The sequence below is a fragment of the Pleurodeles waltl genome, chromosome 4_2, assembly GCF_031143425.1.
Source record: "Pleurodeles waltl isolate 20211129_DDA chromosome 4_2, aPleWal1.hap1.20221129, whole genome shotgun sequence".
In the NCBI taxonomy this organism is placed as follows: Eukaryota; Metazoa; Chordata; class Amphibia; order Caudata; family Salamandridae; genus Pleurodeles; species Pleurodeles waltl.
In genome coordinates this window covers 343,204,235-343,218,061 of record NC_090443.1, presented here as the reverse complement: position 1 = coordinate 343,218,061, position 13,827 = coordinate 343,204,235, and the positions used below count along the sequence as shown (strand labels likewise).

At 42.7% G+C, this 13,827-nt stretch overlaps 1 protein-coding gene across 4 annotated transcripts in view; it reads left to right on the top strand.

The window, feature by feature from the left end:
• The first annotated feature begins 383 nt into the window (after positions 1-383).
• LOC138294138 (E3 ubiquitin-protein ligase TRIM39-like) overlaps positions 384-13,827 on the top strand; it is a 431,514-nt gene continuing 418,070 nt past the window's right edge. For 3 of the 4 annotated variants that reach the window (XM_069233336.1, XM_069233333.1, XM_069233334.1), the window contains exon 1: positions 384-500. The gene's annotated coding sequence lies outside the window, so the exon portion shown is untranslated. Of the gene's footprint in view, positions 501-899; positions 921-13,827 lie in introns of those variants that run through there. The other variant, XM_069233335.1, reaches the window with a different exon arrangement.

Sequence of the window (13,827 nt, the reverse complement as noted above, 5' to 3'; positions counted from 1 at the left end):
ATGAATTACTGCATTTTCTGTTTTACTAGGAGCATATTCGCACATCAAGTAGTTCAAAGTCAGTTTAATGGACTAAGTGGCAATGTGTGATTTTTAGCCAAACAGTATTTTTCTTGATAGACATTTTTTTTTTTGATTGACGTGCGGACGCTTCCTCGACAGAAAAAAAGGTTTCCAAAAACCATGGCAAAGCAAAACAAGCATTTATTAACAAAAGAAAAAAGCTGCCAGCCAACCTGAGACCTATTGGTTTGCCAATGCTTGTTTATGTTGACGTGTAAGAAGACAGTCATTGTCGTTATGTAGGTGGGCTACTTTCGTACTATTCGGATTTTTAAACGGGGTTGCGCTTGTTTCTTTAAAAAGTAAACTATCTACTTAGGCTCCGCGCAGGTGGTGCTTATATTTGTGCTGGGCCGGTCAGTGCCAGTTGCTTTTCTCATCGCGTTTGATGCTTGAACCTTGGTGTTGGAGCTACAGAGTTGGTCGAAACATAAGAGGTGTGTATTCAAAAACGTAGAAGAAAAAGAGCATGTTTATGTTTAGCGTTTTTTAGGATGTTGCATCGTTTCACGAAGCATTAAACCAAATGCACGAGGAAACGCTGGTTTGTGAGAGGAATACGGCGAATAGCTGTCTAAGGGCTCTGAGTGTCATGCCTGGTACCTGTATTCCTTCCTGACTTCTGTTGATTTATATCCTGAGAGTGGAGTTTCTCTACATTTAATAAACGAAGGTTTTTAAATTCCTATCTTTTTAACTACTGGTAAATAAATACAAAGCAGAACGTGTGGATTGCACGTCACATGAGCAGGCCTCGTGGCTATTGTGCTATTATTAGAAGTTGAGGGGTGTCTCTAATCGCTGACTTGTAGGATAGGAATGGTTGGGGTGGTGTCCACGCCTGTAGCGCCCCAAAGGTAAGTGTGCTGTGATGCAAGTGGGGTGGTGTGCTGTAATGGGAGAGTTGGCGGCCCCCAGGCGTGCACTGGAGAAAGGGTTCCTTGGCTCGCAGGGATGAGAGGATGAATGGGATTTTGAAGATCAGGCTTCCCCATCTCTCCTTTGACTATAACACAAGATGAACTCCTCTTCCGCCCGTGTTGTTTCCTAATCCCAGCTCCTGCGAGAAATAACCGGAGTCTAGATTTCGACTTTTTGGGGAACTAGCGAAGGCAAAAAGCCACAGTAGCCATAAAGCTGATGAACTGGGGATGTTGGCTGGATGGCAACTGACCATTATTTAACCATGTTTTTTTTTTTGCTTCCCAAAAAAACCTTAGGTAAATTTAAAAGTAGAAATATAAATTGTTTCAGAAGAGTACATTGTTGTCCCTTTTAGCATTTAAACACGTTTTTGCTCCTACAGCATGGACTTTCTCAAGGCAAAATAGAACCAGACTTGTAAGATAGGATACATAGGTATAAGGCTTAATGCATAGATTATTACGAAATGAGGCGTGAGTGCTTCATTTCGTAATGAGAGTTATAGGGAAGGAGACAAAGGGGTAATAGTGATCCTTGTCAAAATCTTATGCGGGCTGAGAAGTTTTAATGGTGCTTCCCAGACCGCATGAGGCTTGGGCATTTAAGCTGTAAACTTGTGCTGAGTCATTTTACATTGGGTTTCTACTGTTAAATTACTACATACTCACGCGCATTAAATATGCCTTTGAAGTTACATTAAGGTAGTATATAGTGTCAAAAGAATTTGAGCTGGTGTTTATAAAACGCACAACAAAGAGTGATGGTAGATATGGAATCGAAAATAACTTTCAAAGATTGCTACAAATCCGGTATTACGCTGAAAAACAAGGAATAACGTTATTGTGATCATGACTTGGTAACCGTCTATTTCATCTTCAGAACTTATTCTGATAAAATGCTGAGGTGCACACCCTGTCATTATCATGTGATCCAATTTCTGGGTATTTAGGTCACTCCAAGCTTTTAGAAGCATTGCACTGCAAACACCTCGGGTAAAATAAAATTCGCTAAATATTGGTGGCATTGCTTATGGTGTACTGAAAAAATCTGAGTATTAGAATGCCTGCTGCAACCTAGGGCTTCCCCCACCCCCAAAGTGAAACTCCTGACATGAGTGCCTATTTTAATATGATCGTGGTTGTGACAATCGATTTGTGGTGGCAGTTTGTGGTAGTGTAAAGGTCTATTATGTACACACCAAGCTGGGACATTTCCTACTGCCTCCAGGCTGGCCATGACTGGGTGCCCTCATTGTTCCCCGGGCACAATTGGTATGTGCATGTTTAGTGCTAGTGTACATCAGGGGCCAAGTTCTTAATTGTGGGAGTCCTACTGTATGTGTTTAGCACCAGGTTTCAAGGTGCTGAATGTGGGCATCTGTAGACTGTAACAGCACCTATTTCCTCCTCTTGGGTGCTCCCTATTGTTGTTCTCTCATCCCTTCACCACAGCAGAAACCATTGTATTCCAAATACCATGTGTTTGGTTCTAAATTCACACAAGCCTCCGGGCAGCAGGTAGATCTGTGTTCATCTTCAGTGATCATGCTGGGCCCAGCTGGTCAGCCTGTGGTCTAAGAGAAGGTACCCCTGAATTGAAAAGTATGGGCAATGGAACTATCAAACCTCTCCACAAGGGAAATGGTGACCTATCTGAGCCCCTGCCACCCCCCCCCCCCCCTATCGTGGGACAAGCTCTGTAAAGCATAGCAGAGACAGGTATAGTAAGTGGTTGGCTGCTGGAGTGTCTGGTACCCGTAATCAATCTGAATGGATCATGTGGGATCACTGCCTTCATGGGATACTGATTTCCATGGAACTGAATTCTACATCTAGGAAGATCTACTTGCCATTAATTGTCTCTTCTTCAAAATGTCAGTGGTAGGTTTGAATATTAGTAGACATTTCATTTTGGCATTACCTACTGCTGTTTGTGTATGTAAATGGACCCTGTGCTGTAAGTCATACATTCTGCTTTGGATTGTAACGAGATTTGTGCAGAAGCAAGAACTGAACCAGAAGCATGACTCTTGGCTGTCTCCTCTGAAGGGGTGGCGACATATTCCAAGACTGAGGCACACAAACGTATTCTTACTTGAATCTGAGAAGGAAGAAACTAATTGCCATGTGAGCCGAGAACCCATCAAATTTACCTCGAGTTATGGAGGCTGAACTGTATTGAGGGTTGATGTGGAAATTGAGACCAGTGTAGTAATGCATCTGTCTCCGCTTTAAAATACACCTCATCATTGCATTTATAGCTGAGGTGTCTGTAAGAGAGAACCCATTTAGGTGGAGCTCTCTGTATAATAAGAGGGAAGAACCTCTCGTGTGAAATCATGCTATTTGTGCGGTTGAATGAGATGCTCTTCTTTCCTGGGAACTTCTGCTGTGCTTGTTCCCAGGACGCAGGTGAATGGCCTTCTATTGCTGATCATCTTCTGTTGACAGTCTAACCCCCTTGAACTTCTGGTGCCATCAGTCTCCCCCGGGTGTCCTCAGACTGCCTAGATTTGATTCCCTATTGGACATGATAGGGAGCCTATTTTGTACTCCTGAAAATAGGCTCCCTATTGGCGCAGTGTTGCAGTCAGAGACCCTTACAGCACACTCAAGTAACTCCTGCACCCACCCCCCCCCCACTTCCTGTCTAGATGTATCTGTGCTATCCACTACTCCTTGTGGCCACCGCAGGCCACAAATATTCTCCGCACATTTGTTCCCTCCTGATCTTTCTTTTGTTTTGTCTGCCCACCACCCCATCCCCTGCAGTCCTTGCTTGAGAATATGAAAATTTCCTAGTTAATGCGGATGACACTTTCAGTTCTATTAAGGACGTAAAGACAAGGATTATGCATTTATTTCTCCATTCATTGAACTCAGCAGCCACTTAATAACTTCAAAGTAACTAGATGGCTTTGTTAACCATGAGTCTAAATTTGAGTCGCAGTCACACTAACCGTAATATAAAAATCCTCAAGTAGCAGCACTTCCTCTTTCTTCATGTGAGGCAGATGATGTATTTGCATGAATACTACTACTCTCTGTCCCTGTTCCTGTTGCAGAGAAGGGAGGCTGACTCGTATTAAAAACTTAGTGTCAAAAGATAAACGTTTGTTTTCTGTGAATTCAAAAGAAATTGGATTGTTGAAATATTTAATGTAGTGAAAACTCTTAAGATAATCATCCTGCATCTGAGTGGAACTGAACATCATGCAAAGTCTTCTGTTAATAAACAGTACTTGTCCAAGTGTTCATGCCTTTTTAAGGGGGGGAGCGTAAGGGATCTGATAGAAGCAGTCATTATTTTGCAATATAGCGGTGTTAATAATTCTTGAGTTACAGGAAATAACAAGTCCAAATGGAGTTTAAATACTAACTCCAATTTGAGAGCTCGATATGAGGATGTTCAGGAGTGGAAGAAAGCTGGGTGTGGTGGTGGTGGTAAATGCTGCAACTAAACTAACTTGTATCCTTTGGGAAGTTGGATTTCCGAATATGGTGGCCATCTTGGATTGTGATCATATAAAAAGACAGTGAAGTCAGTCTCATCGCTTTCCTAAGCAATTTGTATTTGGCAATTGTGAAGTCAGTGTGCTGTGGTAGGAGTGCCGAATTGGAAGTTTGACTTCCTACTTTTTGCACTACCTCACCTGTACAGATTATTTTCACGATTTCCATTTTTAGGGCTTCGTATGATTGTACTTTTTGTAGGCTCGCACAATTTTCAATCACTTTATTATTATTATTTTTTTTGGCACATACCGATTTTGAACTCTGTCCTGTTGACATTGTACTCATCAATTTTCATAGATTTACAAGACTAGAACTTGTGTTTTGAATTTTCTAGTAATCCCATAAGTCATAAGCATAAACTATAGCAAGTACAAGGATTTTCAAGGAGAGAAATGGTAACCATTGTTTTCTTATATTTTCAGTGTCAGAACTGCATTTTTTTGTTTTTTTAAGAGAAAAAAAGAGCTGGTTCTTTATATAAGATACCAAAAGGAGGCATACTATGCAGAGTCCAGGGGTTCCCTTACAAGTGGCCAGGGGCTTGCTTCCGCAATCCCAAGGTGCTCTCTTAAGTGGCAGTGTGGACAAGCAGCGTAGGCTTATCAGAGAGGAGTGTTAGACATTTGCCATACTCACATAGTCAATAAATGAGACAACTCCATAAGGAGATCCACACCAACTTATAGAAATAAAAGGTATCTTTAGGCACCAGAATTAATAGGATCAGGTAAGAAGTAGTTTATGTAATGGAAATTATCACAGGTTTGGAAAGTTGACAATTAGAAAATTGCACTGTAAGAGAGAAACCTATATGGCAAACAGGTACTCCACAGCAACTTACAGGACCAATCTTCCAGACTTAAGTTGAGTATAGAGAATCAAAGAAATAGTGGAGCACACCATAATTGCCTATGTAACATATATAGTTCAAAACAATCAAATCATATGGGAAAAGTAATAGATCTCCTTCTTCTTCTATTTTTTTTTTTTTTTTTTTTTTTTTGTTAAAAACAATTAACATGGGTGATATGGGTGTTCATTATCCTATCCAAATATAAATCGCAGCAGTTACGTACAAACTTAATTTATATACAAAAACTAAATACACAACCCAATATAAGCATGTAACAAAATTGCCAAACAATACATATATAAAAAGACAATGCATTCAAATTACATAAACCAACAAAACACTGTATATTACAATATTCTCAGATGATCCAACTTAGAGAAGAATGGGCCATAGGATGTACACTTCAGCCCATATGCTGGGGCATCAGCCGACACGTGTTTTGTCCTAACTCTGACTTTTTCAAGGCTTATTCACAAATATTGTCATCAGTTCAAAAATCAAAGACTTATAAAGTATATCCACTACTAATATATCGGAGTATTCACAATTGGCCAAATCAGGCTTCAGAAGTCCTTATCATCGAATCTTCCAAATCTTGACAAAAGAACTGGCATATGTCAGCGTTGACCTTGTGGACAGAAACAGCAACAAAGGAACCCCTTCTAAATCTGTATATTGCGGTCTCCCTCTAAGATCCAAAGTCATAAGTTATCGTACACCTTTGCAAACATTGAGTTGAGTATAGGGCGTAGTATTAGGCCACACCAACCAGTCAACTCGGACGGCACTGGGGCCGCCGGGTGCAGCCATCATCTGGTGCCCCATTGAAGTCAGTGGGGATGGGTCCAGTCAAAAGATGCTGCATGTAGCAACTGGGGGACCAGTCTGGGTGAACCAACAAGGGAGTTCAGTTCTGGTGATGCTCAGGGTTGTAGGGACACCTGTGGTCCTCTTCTCAGTCTGGGCAGTTGGGTGCAGAAGTGCACTGGGCTGTCAGGTTTCTGTTGCTGGAAGTGCTGGAGGGTGCCTGTAGAAAGAGGTTGCAGGGGTGGACTTGGGGCCCAGTCTGACCAAACCAAGGGGCATAGGGACGCCTTTGATCCTATTCTCCTCGGTCCAGGGTGGCCAGGTCCAGAGGCGCAGTGGACAGTCAGGTTTCTGTCCCTGGAGGCAGTTGTGATAGAGGAGGATCTGCACATACATGCTGCAGGCATCAGCATGAAGGTCACAGCAGGGACAACCATGATGGAAGTTCCGTCTGTGGAGGGACGGAACACCACACGGACACTGTTGGCTCACTTTACCTCTGGCTAGGGGGCATGGGTGCCGTGGTGCTGTCATTGTCTGGTTTTGGCAGTCAGGTCTCCTCTTGGTGTTCTGTGAGGTGTCTGCAAGATACAAGGAAGCAGTTTGCTACTCCACAAGAGGTCCTGATTCTGGGGTGAAGACTGGCGGTCCTCCCGGGATTTTGGAGGCATAAGCAGCTGCAGGACGAGGCATATTTGTCGCAGTTGTCAGCCAGCTGGCAAGGTTGGCGCAGAGTCAGCCACTGGCTTTCAGCTCTTGCTTTTGCGCAGCCTGTATTGGCAGTCTGCCTGAGCTAGGTGCGGGGCCCCCGAGGGTGGCACAATTAATGCTGCAACCCTTGGGGACCCTGGTACTCATTCCCTAGGTACCTGGGGTACTGTTTACTAGGGACTTACAGGGTGCCAAAGGTATGGCCAATTGGGGAACAATTGTACAGTTTAAAGGAAAGAAATCTGGCAATGGGGACCTGGATAATGGAAACCTAGTGCACTTTCAGTCAAAATTGCTTCACATACTAGGCAGAAAGTGGGGGTATTTTTTCATTGAAGACTTCCATAAGTACTCCATCATTGTTTTCCCTCTTCACAATTTCCCCTCTGTATGAGCTGCTGTGATTTCTTTATAATTGGAAGTCATGGTCTCTCTGTGGAGGTGAATAGAATTACCTTCAAGGCATTCCTGCAGACAGGCTACAACAATATGTGAACTGTGACAAGGGGAGAGGTAAACCTTTCTATGTCCTCAATAGAAAATCAAGTTACTTAGGACATTTTTTATTCTATGTCTGGAGTGGTAACGAGCGTTACGCACTTACTGACCACCACTGATCCTACTCCCGTTGTTGGATTAAACTGGAACATTTTAAAAGTTGATTCTATGAATCAATCTGCTGCATTCATGATATCCTCTTACCTGCTCCATAGAGAAAAATACTTGGTTGCTATAGTACCCCATGTAGAATATGCCACTTTGTCATAATTCATCTGATCCTACTGTTAAGTACTGGGCTTTAGACTAGTCCCAATGGTACCTTGATGAAGATCAAAAGTTGGTGTGTCCCTGGAGATCTGATTTCTTCTGTGATTTCCTCGTATTTTTTTTTTTTAGCCCATTGACCATGCAGAGCTTAGTTATCCAGAAAGCCGCCTAAGATACCCGCCTTGTGTTTAAATTTGTTTTTTCAAATTATCATGAAGGTAACTTTATCTTGAGTAAACTTTAAGCTATAGCCAGAGTTCTAATGTCCGACGCTTTTGCAGGATATTAGGCACAGCAACACGGCCTGCTTTGCAGACATACGCTTTCCCTATTGAAAATCATTAGTATTGACAACTGGAAAGGAACCAGAGGCTGACTTGCACGTTCCACAGATTGAAATATCTGGGTTCTGGTGGAACAGAAAGTATCATCACTTTCAGAAGGAGTTTAGAAGTGGTCTTCGACCACTGAAGCACTGCGAAAAACAGTTTATTATATTGTGTGGTAGTGAGATCTCTCCATGTAATAAACTCACTACCTGTATGGTATTCAGTCAGTTTTGTTTGAAAAACCTTAGTTCAACCCAGGGCAACTGTGGCTTCGAACAGTGAGGCTTTTACAAAGAAACAACTGCAAAGCATTTAGCAGTTCCAAAACAGATGAATAAGAAAAACATGACACAAAGGAGATCCAACACCAATTTACAAAAAATAGATCTTATTTTTATGAAATGTTTGACACCAAAACCAACAAAGTCTCCTGAGGGTTCAGGAGATATAAATTATGAAGCAAATAGGAAATCACTTCTCTTTACTCAAATCACAAACGAACAATGGCAACTACTTCAGTTAATTCGAAAACTTTTATAATTTTATAGTCTGGTACTCTGGCTCGCTGTGAGTGACCAACTCAGTCAAGGAGCGAGTCAAAGGGGATAGTAAGGTTTGGTAGGGTCCGTTCCTTGTAATCGGAGAAATATTTAGTTAGGTTCCAGTTTTGTGGGCAAACTGCCCTAGACATGAGTGGAGTGGCCCTGATGCAAGGGATACAGGATGCTGATCCAGTGGGGCGAGGGGGTTGATGGAGGTGGGTTTGGTGGTTGGGGTCAGTTCTTAATTTGTAAATAATGTGCTGGTGCACAAAGCTCTCCTCTTAAACATGCAGCTGCTGCAATTAAATGTGCAAGAACAGAATACTGAGGCAGCGTAATCCTGATCCCATCTAGGGCCTCTTTAATCCATTTACAGCCACCCCCCGCCCCTTCAGCTCACTTTGCATCTTTTTGCTTTCTCCCATTGTGACACTTTTTGTTTTTCTCTTCCTCCGTCTTTCCCATGTGTCTTTTGCACGCAGGAAAATAAGTGCCAGCCCTCAAAAATAACTGCCGGTGCCCCGCACTGGAAACAACAAGCACAAATTAAGCACTGGGTGAGGTCCTTCCTGGGGTTACTCCTCAGTCCACAGTCAGGAGCCTGGCCACATGGGTGATGTCCCTCGAAGTCTGGTTGTAGTCCAGTTAAAAATAAGTTGATAGTGGTCTCTAGCTCCTTTAATTCAGTCTTGGGTGACCAAACTGCTCTCCATCTCTCCTGGGTCCAACAATCTCAGGTGCCACTTTTGATCTTTGAGACTTAGTCTCCCGGGCTGTGCTTTGACTGTCACCGGTGGTCAATCACTTGTGGCTTCCAATTAGCCAAGGCAGGCCTGTTCAGCGTATGTGGCCTAGTAGTTGTACTGACTCTTGGAGATATTCAATTTGTCTGGAGCTCAGGAAAGCTTTTCCTCGAGCAGGCCACAGTCCTCTTTATTATCCCAGGATCAGCAGGTTCAGTCCAGTCTTGAGTGCAGCCTCTCTTTGCCAGACCAGGGAACAGCAGGACAGTCTTCAGTTCTCTCTCTGGTGCAAGCTCAATCTGTGGTATGGGTGCCAGGGGTGCCACGTTTATACACAGAAATACCCCTCTTGGAATGGGGTGGCTGTGGGAAGTTGTCATCAGGCGAGATGGAACCTTGCAGCCAGTGACTAACAAAGGTTGGCATCTAGCTATCCCAGAATGCGACTTCCTTCCCTTTCCCAAGATGACAGAACCTCTCATTTTGTGACACTTGGTACCCCCTCCTAGAAGTGTGACTACTTATTGTCTACATGCCCACTGAAAAACTGGTTTGGCAACTGTTTTCCCCCCTCTTTGTCCCGGATGCAAACCTGTCTACCACAACAAAAGAGCAGCTCCACTCACGTGTCCACCACTTAGCGTTCAAAGTTGGCTTCTCCTTAAAACTCATCTTTTGGACTCGCAAGCTATTTGGTCTTCCTGCCACGGGGAGGTAACACCTCATGCAAAAGCATTCTCTTTTGTGTTCCTTCCTGAGAGCTGTTCACATCTCGCATCGGGACAAAAGAATGTCTTCTGGCTAACAGCTAACAGTCCCAGGAAAACTCTGGACAGGATAGTGGCAACTTTCTAAAGTTGCCTTTTACTTAAAAGTTGCATTAAATTTGACTTGTGCGTCAAGTCTTTTTAAGCACCGATAAATTTTTTTCTGTTTTTTTTTAATTTATTTATTATTTTATTTTTTATTTTTTTACCTCAAAGTATCAACTTTAGTAATCCCATTCTGAAGTAAGCACAGCTCAGTTTGTTAGTGTGTAACCCTGTACTCTCCAAGGGGCTACTGGGTTGTTGTTTGTCTGTGTGTGTTTTTTTTTTCTTCTAGAAGAACGCATACATTGCTCTTCTTTTAAATATACTGCACCCTGTCTTTGGGATCTGTAGGCCTGCCTTGGTGTGACTTTTTATATTCAAAAGAAAGTTTAGAACTTTGTAATTCATTTAAGTGGCAATGTTGCGTAAGCAGATCGAAAACCTGACTTCCAGCCCGCGATGGCAGGCTTGTAGTCATGATTTACCTTGTCACTCGTGGTGGCACAACAGATGTTTCAGTCCACAAGGGACCCTCTAAGTTGCAGGCCCCGGGTACCCTTGGTACAATATACCAGGGACATATAAGCTAACTTAAGCCAATTGTGGGTGAGTCAATCAGACATACACATTTTAAGGGTCAGAGCACTGGCACGGAGACCTGTTAAGCAGGATTCAGCGCACCCTTTGCTGAAAAACCAGCATAGTCGGTCCAAAACCTTGGGGCGATCATGCAAAAAGAGGTATTTCTTCACAGGCACCCTTTACTGGGATATGACCAATGGAGAATGCTTGTGTTGCAGCATTAACAGTCCTGCAGCATAACCCTGACTCTGGGTCATGGCTCACAGGGATTCCTGGGGACGGGGTGGCGCACTGGGGAGGGGGGGGGCGTGGAGGGGGGAGATATTAATATAAAAATTAAAAAAAAATAAGTTTCCAACACCCTTCTCTGATTGGGTAACACCCACCTGGTGCCAAAGAGACTTACTCCCAGAATTTGACATTCTCTGTGTGTTTGGCTTTTTGAGCAGAAATTCTGGTTCTAAATGCAGTTTATTTAGTGGCTGGGGCATGCTGTTGACGTGGAGACTCCTGTTCAGAGAGCTAGAGCGTCTCCGTGACCGGATCACCCCCTTGGGTTTCAAGCGTAAAACCGTGCTCAATTCGCTGTCTACCTACAAGGCCTACAGCAGTACCGATCAGACGATCGAGATCCACTGGATCGGGCGGCGTGTGACTGTAAAAGGTAGAAATGCAGAGGCCAAGACCATAGATTTCAAATCTACATCCAGTTACTTTAGCGCCCCCTTCACCACAGTCACATAACTGAATATAAGCATTTATGTGGGGGGGAAGTAACATGTTCAAATGCTGGGAAGATTACATCATGTAAGGCAAATTAAATAGGAAAAAGCGGTAGTAAGCAGTTCTCCAGCAAAAGCACTTACCTTGTGACTGAGCAGCAAAGAAAGGTGAAATGCTCAGACATGCCGGCATTTTAGACGAGGAAAGTGGGAGATTTAAAAAACATAATGGGGACAATTGATTTCTCCCATTGACTTGTGTTGAAGCATAGGCTATTTCATGCGTGAGCCAGCCAAAATAAAGCCATATGCGTCTTCAAAAATGGGGAGTCTCCCGCCTGAGTCGGGTCTTTTGGCATATATGAGTGCTGTTTCTTGAGGACTGTTATTACTGATTGTATGTCGTTAGTGAATAACATGGTAGCTTATGCTCGATCAATATTGGGGTTACGTAGTCCTCTAGTTGCTTTGATGTTAAGTGGCTGCTGGTGAGGTAAATAAATGAACAAAGAAATGTATCATTCTTTCTGAACTCTGCAAGGAGTGAGTCACTTGTATAAATCAGTTAATTGTTTCAATAAATAATGAAAGTATGAAAAACAGAAATAGGTAACAGTATTTTAATTAATTGTTTCCCCTGATGGCTGATTAGCAAAAGTAATAAACTGTTGTCCTTTCGACTTTTCTGGTCACATCAATAGTTTGTTTGCTTAAAAACGCAATACACAGAGCCCTCTAATGAGCTGTGAATTATGATTATATTTTTATGTGTATCCAACAAGCACCAATTCTTAGTGTTAAACCTAACTAATAGAAAATTGGTATGAAGAAAAACACATTTTTTTAAAAAAAAAATGTGTTTTTTTTACGTGACAAGAATGTGAGTTTAGGAATAGATTTTTTTTTTTTTTTTTTTTTTTTGTACTACCCTGAAATTTGACTTACCCATAGCAGGTGATTTGAAGGTCATTTGACAACCTTTTTTTTTCTTTCGCATACTGTCCTATGTTTTAACACCAAATCTGTAGAGAAATCCATTTGATTAGTAGTTCTTAACCTTTTGACTTCTGTGACCCCTACTGAATCATAACTGGAATATGCCAGCCCTCCCGAGTTGTCACTGGAAGCCAGAATCGCCCATCCTAAGAAATGTCTCTGCTTTGAACAATGCACAGAAAATAGTCACAAGCCTACACTAAACAAATGCTCAAATAGTGAAATATTTTAATTCACAGTCAAAGGCAATTTAAAAATGTGCTTCTTTTATTGTATCTATTGTATTAATTTTAATGAACTAATTTTTATATTTAATTTTGTAAAACAATTGCGGACCACCAGGAACCACTGTAATAGATTATAACAAATGTTCTAATATTGTGTTTCAGCACTTATGACATAAATGGTTCTCCATATTTGGTTTTTATGTTATGTACATTGTTTGCAATGCAGTACGATGGTGATATTCTGTCTTAATAATTAGGGTGTCTCTGACCTTACTTGCGTTCTACTTCTGTGTAGTGCAACATTGGAACATAGTTTTGTAGGTGGTTACCCCCTCTCCAATGCATAGATATCCCGTTCAGCCGTTGTTAGAAATGGGGTCTTTGGTTGGCAGTCAGGTTACCCCCTGCCCAAGCAAGGACCCTCACTCTAGTCAGGGTACGAGAGAATCACCCTCAGCTAACCCCTGCTTACCCCCTTGGTAGCTTGGCACGAGCAGTAGGCTTATCTTCAGAGTGTTAGGTGTAAAGTATTGGTACCAACACACACAGTAACTTAATGAAAACACTACAAAATGACACCACACAGGTTTAGAAATATAGAGAATATTTATCTAAACAAAACAACACAAATCCACAATACACAAGTCGGGTTATTAATTAAAAAGCAAAGAGTCTTCATGTAGTTTTAAACACACACTAACACTGTTAGCGTGCAAATGTACCTTGGGTGTGTCAAAAATAACCCAGCACGGGTGAGTGTGTGTCAAAGAGGGCTTGCGATGCATCGATTTCACTCACAAGCGGGACCTTGCGTTCTTTCTCCTTTTGTCGGGTGCATCGTTTCTTCTCTCTGCAGGAGAGCGATGCATCAATCCGGTCAGCACTCTCCTGCGTTGTTTTTACACGCCCAGCGGTGTTTGCGTCGGAAATCCAGCCGCACGATGAGCCGAAAACCACGCAGTGCGGGTTACGATCTCACCAGCCTCCGTCAGCGATGCTGCGCGTCGTTTCTCCAGCTCCGTGCTTCGATTCTTTGGTTGCGTTGCAGACAAGCGTCAATTTCCAGCTGCGAAGCCTGTGGCGCGTCAATTTCCCAGCCGCAGATCGGAGTCTCGTCCATCTTTTCCCTGCACAGCGTTCTGTGCGTGGATTTCTCCCTCTTAGGCTGCCTCCTTTCAGAGTCCCAGGAACTGGATGGGCACCACAGGGCAGAGTAAGTCTCTCCAGAGAATC